We start from the raw sequence: 12500 nt of genomic DNA on the forward strand, positions 1-12500 counted from the left end.
TTTGGGCCTTCTCTTCTCTTTTTAACACCCGCAATTCTCGTGCTTCTCGTATCTTTTTGGACTTTTCTTCCTTCAATTTTGCGCGCATTTCTCTTTTTGAGATCCTCTCTTCCGTCTTTTGAAGAATTTCTCGTGCTCGGTCCTCATTTAACTTCTCTGCCTCAAATTTACTCGAATACTGCTATCATTCCCTGGCGCACCAGAAAGGTTTTCGGGCGTTTCCTCTTTCACGGGACGCCGGTCATTCTTTTTCTTCAGCGCGTCTTTGACCTTCTTGACCGCATATTTGTTGTAACGTTTAGCCCTCTGGTATGCCTTAAGATAAAGCGAGATAATGCATCTGGTAGATTCTATGGTCGCTTCGTCCACCATGCTTCGTGAAACTTTTGTACCCCACAGAGTAATGCTTCGAAAAACCATTTGACTGTTCTTCTGTTATTTCTCTATCAAACAATTCCAGAGTATCAAACTTTTCGTCGCTGTACTCAAAATCTTTGCACTCCCTTAGGGAAGCGTTGAACCGAATGACTTTCCTGTGGAATTCTTTAATTGTTTTGTGGACCGAAAAAGTCTTCGTGTTGTTGTAAAGTTCATGATATGCTTTAGTGTGTTCAGCCCGTAAAGTATTCTGTAACCCCCGGTTATTCTCAAGACTTCCTTTTGAGACCTTCTTGCAATCAGCCACCCACTTCCAGAAATGGCGTTGCCTCCTTCTCTTGATTGCCGCGTTTTCGGGCATCGTGCACGTCTCCGGGGTGACGTTCCCCGTCAAAGTTAATCGCTAATCTTTGCTTACCCCTACCGCTCTCGGTGTCCCCTGTTTGCCACGGATAGACCGGAAGGACGAAAGAAACACATGCCATATCTCAGTGGACTTTTTTATTTTTAGTTATTCATTGATATATACGTATATATATATATATATATATATATATATATATATATATACACATTTATATATATATACATATATATATATACATACATATATATACATATATATACATATATATATATATGTATATATATACATATATATAAATATATATATATATGTATATATATACATATATATACATATATATATATATACATATATATACACATATATATATACATATAATATATATATATATACACATATATGTACATATATATATATATATATATGTATATATATGTATATATATATATATATACGTATACATATATATGTATATATATATACGTATATATATATATATATATATATATATATATATGTACGTATATATATGTATATATATACGTATATATATGTGGCATAGTTGGTAGAGCGCTGAACTGGGAAGCAGAAATGCTCCCAGCACCCAGTTCGAATCCTGCCCAGGGCCGAAATTATTTCGGTATCACTGTGCCTCGGGTCGTACTCTGACTCTCGTGGGCGGGGAGTTAGGGGGGTGTGTGTGTGCAAGGTCATAGCATTACCCATAGATCGGACCTACGAGCTCTGAGCTCTCTTCCAGGAGGGAAATAGCTGTCGATCACGAGTCCAACACGTGATCCAAAGACCAAGTGAATACACACACACACACACACACACACACACACACACACACACACACACACACACACACACACACACACACACACATATATATATATATATACACACGCACGCACACACACAATTTTACAAATACACTTTATTCTAACAGAAGACTGGTTTTCATATGCGAGGACGGGAAGTCCAGGAATGAGCTAAAACGCTCGACTAATCGCCTCATCCCAGTTATACACTTCTTAGACTCTTCATGGCGTCTATTGACAACTCGCCAGTGAGACGGGGTCACCGGAATGAGCTGTCTACGAACACCAAGAACTTCGAGATCTTCGAGACCTTCCAGAATTTCGAGAGCTTCCAGAACTTCGAGACCTTCCAGAACTTCGAGACCTTCGAGAACTTCGAGAACTTCGGCACTTTCGAGAACTACGGCACTTTCGAGAACTTCGGCACCTTCGAGAGCTTCGGCACCTTCGAGAACTTCGGCACCTTCGAGAACTTCGGTACCTTCGAGAACTTCGACACCTTCGAGAACTTCGGCACCTTCGAGAACTTCGGCACCTTCGACAACTTCGGCTCCTTCGAGAACTTCGGCGCCTTCGAGAACTTCTGCTCCTTCGCGAACTTCGGCGCCTTCGAGAACTTTGGCACCTTCGAGAACTTTGGCATCTTCGAGAACTTCGGCACCTTCGAAAATTTCGGCACTTTCGAGAACTTCGAGAACTTCGACACTTTCGAGAACTTCGGCACCTTCGAGAAATTTGGCGCCTTCGAGAAGTTCGGCAGCTTCGAGAACTTCGACACCATGGCTTAACGATGATCGTTCTTGACTCAACGATGATCGTCCACGGCTCAAGAATGATCGTCCATTGCAAAACGATGATCGTTCAGGGCTTAACGATGATCGTCCATAACTCAACGATGAGCGTCCATGGCCTAACGATGATCGTTTACGGCTCAACGATGATCGTCCACGGCTGAACGATGATCATTCTTGACTCAACAACGTCCATGGCTCAACAATGATCGTTCTTGACTCAACGATGATCGTCCACGGCTCAATGATGATCGTCCATTGCTCAACGATGATCGTCCATTGCTCAACGATGATCGTCCATTGCTCAACGATTATCATCCACGGCTCAACGATTATCATCCACGGCACAAAGATGATCGTCCATGGTTCAACGATGATCGTCCATGGCTCAACGATGATCGTCCACGGCTCAACGATGATCGTCCACGGCTCAACGATGATCGTCCATGACTCAACGATTATCGTTCTTGACTCAACGATGATCGTCCATGGCTCAATGATGATCGTCCACGGCTCAACGATGATCGTCCACGGCTCAACGATGATCGTCCATTGCTAAACGATCATCATCCACGGCTCAACGATGATCGTCCACGGCCCAACGATGATCATCCAGGGCTCAACGATGATCGTCCACGGCTCAACGATGATCGTCCATGGCTCAACGATGATCGTTCTTGACTCAACGATGATAGTCCATTGCTCAACGATGATCGCCCATTGCTCAACCATGATCATCCACAGCTCAATGATCATCCATGGCTCAACAATGATTGTCCACGGCTCAACGATGATCGTTCATGGCTCAACGATGATCGTTCTTGACTCAACGATGATCGTCCACGGCTTAACGATGATCGTCCACGGCTTAACGATGATCGTCCACGGTTTAACGATGATCGTCCATGGCTCAACGATGATCGTCCATGGCTCAACGATGATCGTCCATGGCCTATCGATGATCGTCCACGGCTCAACGATAATCTCCACGGCTCAACTATGATCGTCCACGACTGAACGATAATTAATCATTCTTGACTCAACAATGTCCATAGCTCAACGATGATCGTCCATTGCTCAACGATGATCGTTCATGGCCCAACGATCATCATCCACGGCTAAACGATGATCGTCCACGGCCCAACGATGATCGTCCATGGCTCAACGATGGTCGTCCACGGGTTAAGGATGATCGTCCATGGCTCAACGATGATCGTCCATGGCTCAACGATGATCGTCCACGGCTTAACGATGATCGTCCACGGCTCAACGATGATCTTACACGGCTCAACGATGATCGTCCATTGCTCAACGATGATCGTCCACGGCCCAACTATGATCGTCCACGGCTAACTATGATCGTCCACGGCTCAATGATTATCATTCTTGACTCAATGATGATCGTCCATGGCTCAACGATGATCGTCCACGGCTCAACGATGATCGTCCACGGCTCAACGATGATCGACCACGGTTCAACGATGATCGTCCACGGCTCAACGATGATCGCCCACGGCCCAACGACGATCGTCCATGGCTCAACGATGATCGTCCATGGCATGTAACATTTTTAAAAAAGTGTCACTTTGGAAATGTTTTAATTTTGTATACAAAGTTAATCGCCAATCTTTGCTTACCCCCACCGCTCTCGGTGTCCCCTGTTTGCCACGGATAAGCCGGAAGGACGAAAGAAACACATGCCTTTTCTCAGTGGACTTTTTATTTTTAGTTATTCATTTATATATGTATATGTATATATATATATATATATATATATATATATATACATATATACATATATATATATATAAGAATAAAATAGAAAAGGAGCAAATGGCAAACATGCATCAAACTAAGAAACGATTATGTAAAAATACGCAGGGAAGAAACAGGAAATTATGAAAAGGAAATAATAGAAAAATGCAAGGAACAACCGAAACTATTCTATAGATATGTGAACGGTAAACTAAAAAATAGACAAGAAATAGAAAAGTTGCGCCAAGGAAGTTATGAATACACAGAATAAAAAAAAAATTGCAGAAGTTATGAGCAACCACTTCAAATCGGTTTTCACAATTGAGAACACACCTTACTGTGAGGGAATAGAGAGATAGAAATCCCCCCCCCCAATGATGGAAATAACTGCAACAAAGAAGGAAATCAGTGACCAAATAAAAACCTTGATGTCAGAAAATCGCATGATCCGGATGGAATTACAAATTGGATATAGAATAAATGCGTAGAGGAATTAACAGATAAAATACGCACTATAATCAAATGCTCGTTCAAACAAGGTAAGGTACCACAAGACTAGAAAAATGCAAACATAGTACCGATATATAAAAGAGGAAAAAGGGAAAATCCAACTAACTACAGACCGGTCTCCCTAACAAGCACAGCAGCTAAAATATGTGAAAAAGTGATCAAAAGTAGATGGGTTAAACACCTGGAAGAATAATCTATCCTAAACCCCAAGCCAATTTGGATTTAGACAAAGAAGATCATGTACAACAAACCTAATCTGCTTCTACTCGAGACTAATAGATGTAATAGATGAGAGGGATGGATGGGCAGACTGTACCTACAAAAGGCATTTGGCAAAGTACCACACAAGAAATTGATAAGAAAATTAGAATCAATAGGTGGCATCGCAGGTAAATTGTTAGAATGAATGGGAGATTTCCTGACTGGGAGAAAAATAAGAGCAGTAATTAGAGACAAATACTCGAAATGGGAAGAAATGATAAGTGGTGTTCCACAAGGGTCGGTGCTGGCTCCAATCATGTTTGCCATATACATAAACGACATGGATGAAGGAGTTGAATGTTATATGTGAATTTCTTCGCAGATGATGCAAAAATATTAAAAAAAAAAGTAAGAACAGAAGAGGACTGTGATTCATTACGATCAGACCTGGATAAAGTCTGGAAATGGACTCAAAAATGGGAAGTGAACTTCAATATAAGGGAGTGTAGCATAATGGAGTTTGGAAAAAGCAAAAACAGAATTCTAAAAAAATACAAAACTGGCGAAGAGGAAATCAAGAAAGTGCACTCGGAAAGGGACCTTGGAGTACTAATCAGCAAAGACATGACACCGGATAAATATATAAACAAAATAGTCGGTGAAACCTACAACCTATTAAGGTAAATGAAAGTGGTATTTGATTACTTGGATGAAGAAATGATAAAAAAAAAAATATATATATATATATTAGATACATTGATTAGACCAAAACTGGAATATGCAGCGACACTATGGACACCCAGTACTGAAAAGAATATAAGGAAACTAGAAAGAATACAGAGGGCAACAACAAAGTTGGCACCAGCTCTTTCCAATTTAACATACAAACAAAGATTATCGAAATTGGAACTACCAACACTAGAACAGAGAAGAGAAATAGGTGATCTACTGACCAGGGAAAAATATATATATATATATTTTTTCCCAGAGCCATATTTCATTTTTTTCTATTTCACCAGAGCCATTTTTTTGTAATTACCAGAGCCATTTTTGATACTTCCAGAGCCATGTTTTTGCAGGTTCGATTTCCTTCAAACTATTGGAAGGCTAACTCATTACTCATGTTGGAGCGAGTTTGTATATGTACAGTGTACGTATGCATGCGGTGATGTGGTATTGGGTATGGTGCATTGTACATGTAGTCAGCGCGTTGATTGGGCAGCTAGCTGCATGAAACCAATTAACTTCCCTGCATACAGGTATCATGCAATTCGCAACTAGCGACATTATGTAGCACGATAGTCGTGTAGAGTCTAGTCAACATGTACTAGTATACGCGCGCATGCAGCTGATACGAAGCTAGGCTAGGTAAGCCATTGAACTCTAGCAGCTATACCGCGTACACATATGTACGTACATCAACAAATTAAAGTTGATTGATGCGTTGCGTTTATGATATCGATTGATAATGCAATGATTGATCACGGGTAAGTTGTGTTTGCTCTGATCCTTTCATCTTTGGTGATGGGATTCAGGGATTGCCAAATGATGGATAATGCATGAAAAACGTTGAATCTTACCGCGGGAGCGATTTTTTTGTGGGGGATCATTCCCGCTATTGGATTTGCGAGAGCGACATTGGAACTTTCCCGAGCGAAATCACTCGTCGCTCCCGTGTATTTTTTTTTCGCTGCCACTGACTATATTTAGAATCATGAAAGGAATGGAAATCCTTGACAGGAATGATTTACTAAAGGATAACTATAGAAGAGATCGGAAAAAGAATAGTTTCCCACACAGAGTGCTGGATATCTGGAATAACTTAGATAAAGAAACAGTTTGTGCAAATACTATTCAAGATTTTAAGAAAACACTTGATGCTGAAAGATACATAGACGGGTCACTACGAGCAAAGCTCCCTTCCCCTTGTAATACAACTAGGTAAATACACACACACACACACACACACACACACACACACACACACACACACACACACACACACACACACACATATATATGTATATATATATATATATACATTATATGCCTACAGTATACCCTATATATATATATATATATATATATATATATATGTATATATATGTACACACACACACACACACACACACACACACACACACACACACACACACACACATATATATATATATATATATATATATATATATATATATATATATATATATATATGTGTCAATCAAATAATTCCGATAGTTGTCCCCGGACTCGAACCCATATTTGCGCGGTGGCAGGCCGACACTCTACCGACTATGCTACTGAGACTATAAGATTCTCCAACCTCGGGGTTAATCTAACTCCCGTAGGATTTGACTCGACTGCTAACTGACGTCCTAATCTCTATTTTACGGAGAACCAAGCCCACTTGTAGCTAGTGGTTAAGGTGGTACGTATCCTTGATAGACTTTCGTCGTTGTAATACCCAAATAGAATCGCCAATGACGAGTGTCGGCCTGCTACAAAAATGTCTTCATTTGCTTATCCCGTCTGGCTTTTGGCAGTTTATCTAAAGAAATCAATCTGCACTCGTCCCCTTCTTCAGACATTTTTCTTTTAGTTTATATTATGATTAATCCTTGCAACATGGGTATACCCTGAATAAATTTTCTTCAGGTTAACGTAATTTGATTAATCTGATAGGGCGTCATTATCAGTTAAAACTTAGCCAGCTAGTACATTTCAGCTTATTGGAGACTATTTTAGGTAAAGCTTCCAGTTGTCTTACTGGAAGGGGACCCTTCATTCCATGAAAGTGCCATGCGCCGTCGTTATCAATGACATTGGGTGAAAGGCTATTCGGGGACCATATCCCAGTGACACTCGAGTATCCCTCAGGGTCTTCCCTCCCCCTCCCAACCTCCACCGCTTTCTGTATGAATAAACGAAAGAATGAATGCCTCGGCCGAAGATGTCAACATTCCTCTGACCAATGAGGTTACGGCTGCCTCCTCCCCGGCTCCCGGTCCCCAGCCCTAGGGTAATGGGGTCTAATTACACCGGTCTCCGAAGGATCCCTCCCTGGTGGGAGCTGGTGGGAGTTCATGGGAGCTGGCGCGATAACAGTTCCCTCTGGGTGCCGTTTACTAAGTGATATTTCACAGTGATATAACAAGCTTACACCAGGATGAGCTTAGTTGCGGCCAAATTGGACACCTCAGTCCTATGCACTCGGACAACCAGGGTAAGGAAGAGTCACTCGCAAGCAACGGAGATCGAACCTGGGTCTTCGATGTTCTAGGGCGGGATCGAAACCCAGCACACCACATCGGCACACTATTGCTCCTGAATGGCCGAAAACAAAATATTGAATACAGAAAAATGCGACTTTATAGAGGCTAAATTATGTGCATATACAGATTGATAAGGAGATGCAATGATAGACCGCGGACAAAATTGATATACCCTTATATGTAAATTTACCCGAAAACTGTTCAGGAACTCGCATAGGAGCGTGTGAACGTGGCAGCGAGGACTAGTAACTCACGTTCGGCCACGAAGTTACGGTTAAGGTTGTCGGAGAGTGGTATTACCGGGTTCTTCACAGCCTCGCCACGGTTGGCTGCCTAGTCAAGTCCGGCTGGTGGCGCACGTTTCTGAGCTCGAGTCAAGGAAAGCTGGCGAAGGGAACGAAGAAGAAAAAACAGCAAGGCCGAGGGCTAGGCCAGGCTCGCTGTGGTCCTTTTCAGGGTGAACCCAACCGAGGAGCATCACTGAATGCTTCTATTCGACCTTCTTTCCTTCCAGAGTCAAAAGCTGTGATCTCATTATCCGTGACTATGTCAAACTTTATTGATTTTCTTCCTGCAACCCCTCAGGTGATTTTATTTAAGTGTGATCACCTGGACTTGGGAGGGGTTACACACCCAGCCACTCAAAGGACTACTGGAGCCACAAGAATGATTAAAGATCGATTCCTTGACACTCTGAATGCGGAGGGGTGGAAAGGGATGTCCCTCGGGTGAAATCGCCCTGTGGTGTATGATAGAAATAAGATAGTTGTTCCCAGTCTCTTTCTCCATAGATTTTTTTTTTTTGTGAAATACCGTTTCGTAACCCCCTAGTGGATGGTTTCAACACCGAAGAGAATCGTCTGGCATCCACTGTCGACTAGTTGCAGGCCATCTTTGAAGCTGCTGTGGACCCCCAAGGGCCTTCAAGGACTCCAGTGTGGGATGTACTGGAGGTGAATATAATATTTTTAAATGTCTTCTGATTAGATCGGTTATAGCATACGAGTAAGTTTCGGAGGACACATCATGCTTTTGTTGTCACATATGTATATGTATATGTATATGTAAACATATATATATATATATATATATATATATATATATGTATATATATATATATATATACATATATATGTATGGATTCGCTGTAGCGCATTGTGCTTTGATCTCAAACCGTAGCTACGACAGTCCGGATTCAGTCCTCAACGGTTATCGGTGACTGCCACTTGCCATAGCTGCCGAGTACACAAAAGTGATGATGGGTTTAGGCGTAGGTAAGAACTCTGGAGAAATCTATCCCGCTTATCAGGGTCAAAGACTTACTTATAATTTTTTTCAACGAAATTTTCTACATGGATTTAAAGCTACCGACTATCGTGTACAATGCTGTAGAATGGATTTTAATCACCCATTTCCGACAAGTAACAAGCAATTTGCGCAAATTGTGTGTACACCATTTTAATGTTTGTTTCTCCCCGCAAGGCTCGGGCTATATAAGGAGTAAAATGTTTTTCATCGATGTTATTTCTGAAGAAGCCCTGCTGGGCGAAACATAAAATATATTGGACTCCCATACTCTGCGTTTGGCCTCTTCCCTACAGAGCTGTTGCAGTCATTGCTGCTTTTACTCATCAGAACAGGGGTTCCTAAACTGCGGATCATGACCCAAAAATGGGTCATGAAAATTTTTCTGGGGTACATGGAGTGTCTAACTGTGTGTACATTTAGCTACACAAATCTGCGTATTGATTTCTTAGTATCAAAATAGTAAACACATCCTTCTCATTAAACTGTATAATTAAATCAATCTTTTATTAATAAACAGCAATAAAAATATTGCTCTCTGCTGTGATTAATCTTTTAAATTTTAAGATAATGTATCAGCGATATAAAAATTGGTATGGTTTCAGAAGGCTTATAAAGGTGGGAGTCATGGTATGTTTGGTACTACTGAAAGGGGTCACGTACTGGAAAAGTTTCGGGAACTGATTTAGAATATTGTACTGGAATCTGGGTGAAATGAGTCACATTGGTAAGGTCTCTGAAAAAGAACTCTAGAATCCTCTATTGAAAGTCGCTCTCCCCCCTCTCTCTCTTCCTCTCTCACTCTGTCTCACCTTTTACACCTGCCTCACCCTCTCACCCTGCTCATCTGTTACACCCTGCCTCACCCTTTCACTCTCTCTCTCTCTCTCTCTCTCTCTCTCTCTCTCTCTCTCTCTCTCTCTCTCTCTCTCTCTCTCTCTCTCTCTCCCTATCTCTCCCTCTCTTTCCCCCTCTCTCTTTTAGTGTATTTATAACAAAAGAAAAAATTAAAAGGTGTATAGACAAACTCAAAGTTAATAAAACACCAGGGCCTGACGGTTGGCATCCAAGAATCTTAAAGGAAATGAAAAATGAGATTGTTGCTCCATTAGAAATTATTTTCAAGAAATCCATCATATCCGGAGATGTCCCAAGAGAATGGAAGCTAGCTAACGTTACTCCCATATTCAAAAAAGGTGACAAAAAGAAACCAAATAACTATAGGCCTATAAGTTTGACTTCGATCGTAGGAAAAATAATGGAAACTATCATCAGAGATGATATCGAATATCATTTAGAAAGTAACCGTTTGATAAATGATAGCCAGCATGGTTTCAGACGGAAACGTTCTTGCGTGACTAACTTACTCGAATTCTACAACACAGTTATCTCGAATTATGACAAAAGAAACACGAAAGACTACTTACTAAATTAGCTTTGCATGGAATAAGTGGTAGCCTATTAGGTTGGACTAGTAATTGGTTGAAAGGTCGAAAACAGAGAGTTGTTTTAAATGGAACAATTTCTGGATGGAAAAGTGTTGCAAGTGGAGTTCCTCAGGGTTCCATTCTTGGGCCACTTCTATTCATAGTATATATAAATGATATAGACCATGGACTAAAATCTACTGTTTCCAAATTTGCTGATGATACAAAACTGTGCGGAGTGGCAAATGATCACTCAAACCAATTAGATATTCAAGAAGATTTAGGTCAATTACAGCAATGGTCTGAAAAGTGGCTAATGAAATTTAACACAAGTAAATGCAAGGTAATGCACATAGGTAAAAATAACAGCAAGTACGATTACAAGTTATTTGGAAATTCGTTAACAAAAGTGGATAGTGAAAAAGATCTCGGCGTAATTGTCAGTAACGACCTCAAATCATCCAAGCAGTGTATTTCAGCCTCTGAGAAAGCAAATAAGATTCTGGGATTGATTGCGCGATCTTTTGATTTCAAAAGTCCATCACTCATTAACAAGCTATATAAATCGTTAGTTCGTCCACATTTGGAATATGCTGTTTCCGTATGGTCACCGAATCTCATTAAAGACATTGACAGACTGGAAAAAGTACAACGGCGAGCCACAAAACTGATTCCAAATATCAAAAATAAATCATACGAAAATCGACTTAAGCACATGAATCTGTTTTCCCTAAAAAAGCGTAGACTCAGAGGTGACTTGATACAGGTCTTTAAGATTTTAAAGGGAATTGACAACATCAAAAGTGACCAAATTTTCACATTGAATGAGAATCAGACAAGAAACAATGGTCTCAAACTGTCCGGAAATAGATTCAATTTGGAAGTAGGTAGAAACAACTTTGCCAACCGTGTAGTTAATGAATGGAATAAACTTCCTGCACAGGTAGTGCAATGTAGTTCAGTTCGAAGCTTTAAGAATCATTTAGATAAATACCTAAGTAAGATGCTGTAATGATTATAATTTATGTTATATTATTTGTTTTTGTTTTGTTTTCATTTGTCTGTCTGATTTTCATTTATTATTAGTAATATGTCAGTTTATAATCATTTACTATTTACCTGTTTGTTTGTTATTCAACTATACCTATGCATTTATTTATGAATTTTATTTGTTATTTTTACATTATTATAGTTTTAATTTATTATTAATATGATATATTTTTTTTTTTTTTTTTTTTTTTTTTTTTTTGCATCCGACCTAGATATGGATCAAAAGGTCTCCTGTCGGCATGCTCCTCCTTTGTAATCCTTTGTAATCTCTTCTTATCCCCTCCTCCCCCTCTCTATCTATCTATCTATCTATCTATCTATCTATCTATCTATCTATCTTCTTCCCTCCCTCCACCTCGCTTTCCCTCGCTCTCCCCCTTCCCCCTCGCTTTCCCCCTCCCCCTCTCTCTTTCTCTCTTGTCCTTTCGTCCTCTCGCCCTCTCTCTCTCGACATTCTCTTTCCCTCTCGCCCTCTATCTCTTTCCCTCTCCCCCTCTCTCTCTGTTTCTCTCTCTCTCTCTCTCTCTCTCTCTCTCTCTCTCTCTCTCTCTCTCTCTCTCTCTCTCTCTCTCTCTCTCTCTCTCTCTCTCTCTCTCTCTCTCTCTCTCTCTCGCTCGCTC

The 12500-nt window shown here is 40.6% G+C and overlaps 1 protein-coding gene across 1 annotated transcript in view; it reads right to left on the reverse strand.

Moving 5' to 3' along the window:
• LOC143032874 (glucose dehydrogenase [FAD, quinone]-like) overlaps positions 1 to 12500 on the reverse strand; it is a 298368-nt gene that overhangs the window by 35228 nt on the left and 250640 nt on the right. The window lies entirely within an intron of this gene.

This window comes from Oratosquilla oratoria, chromosome 14 (genome assembly GCF_046742065.1).
Source record: "Oratosquilla oratoria isolate Oo_2021 chromosome 14, ASM4674206v1, whole genome shotgun sequence".
Classification (NCBI taxonomy): Eukaryota; Metazoa; Arthropoda; class Malacostraca; order Stomatopoda; family Squillidae; genus Oratosquilla; species Oratosquilla oratoria.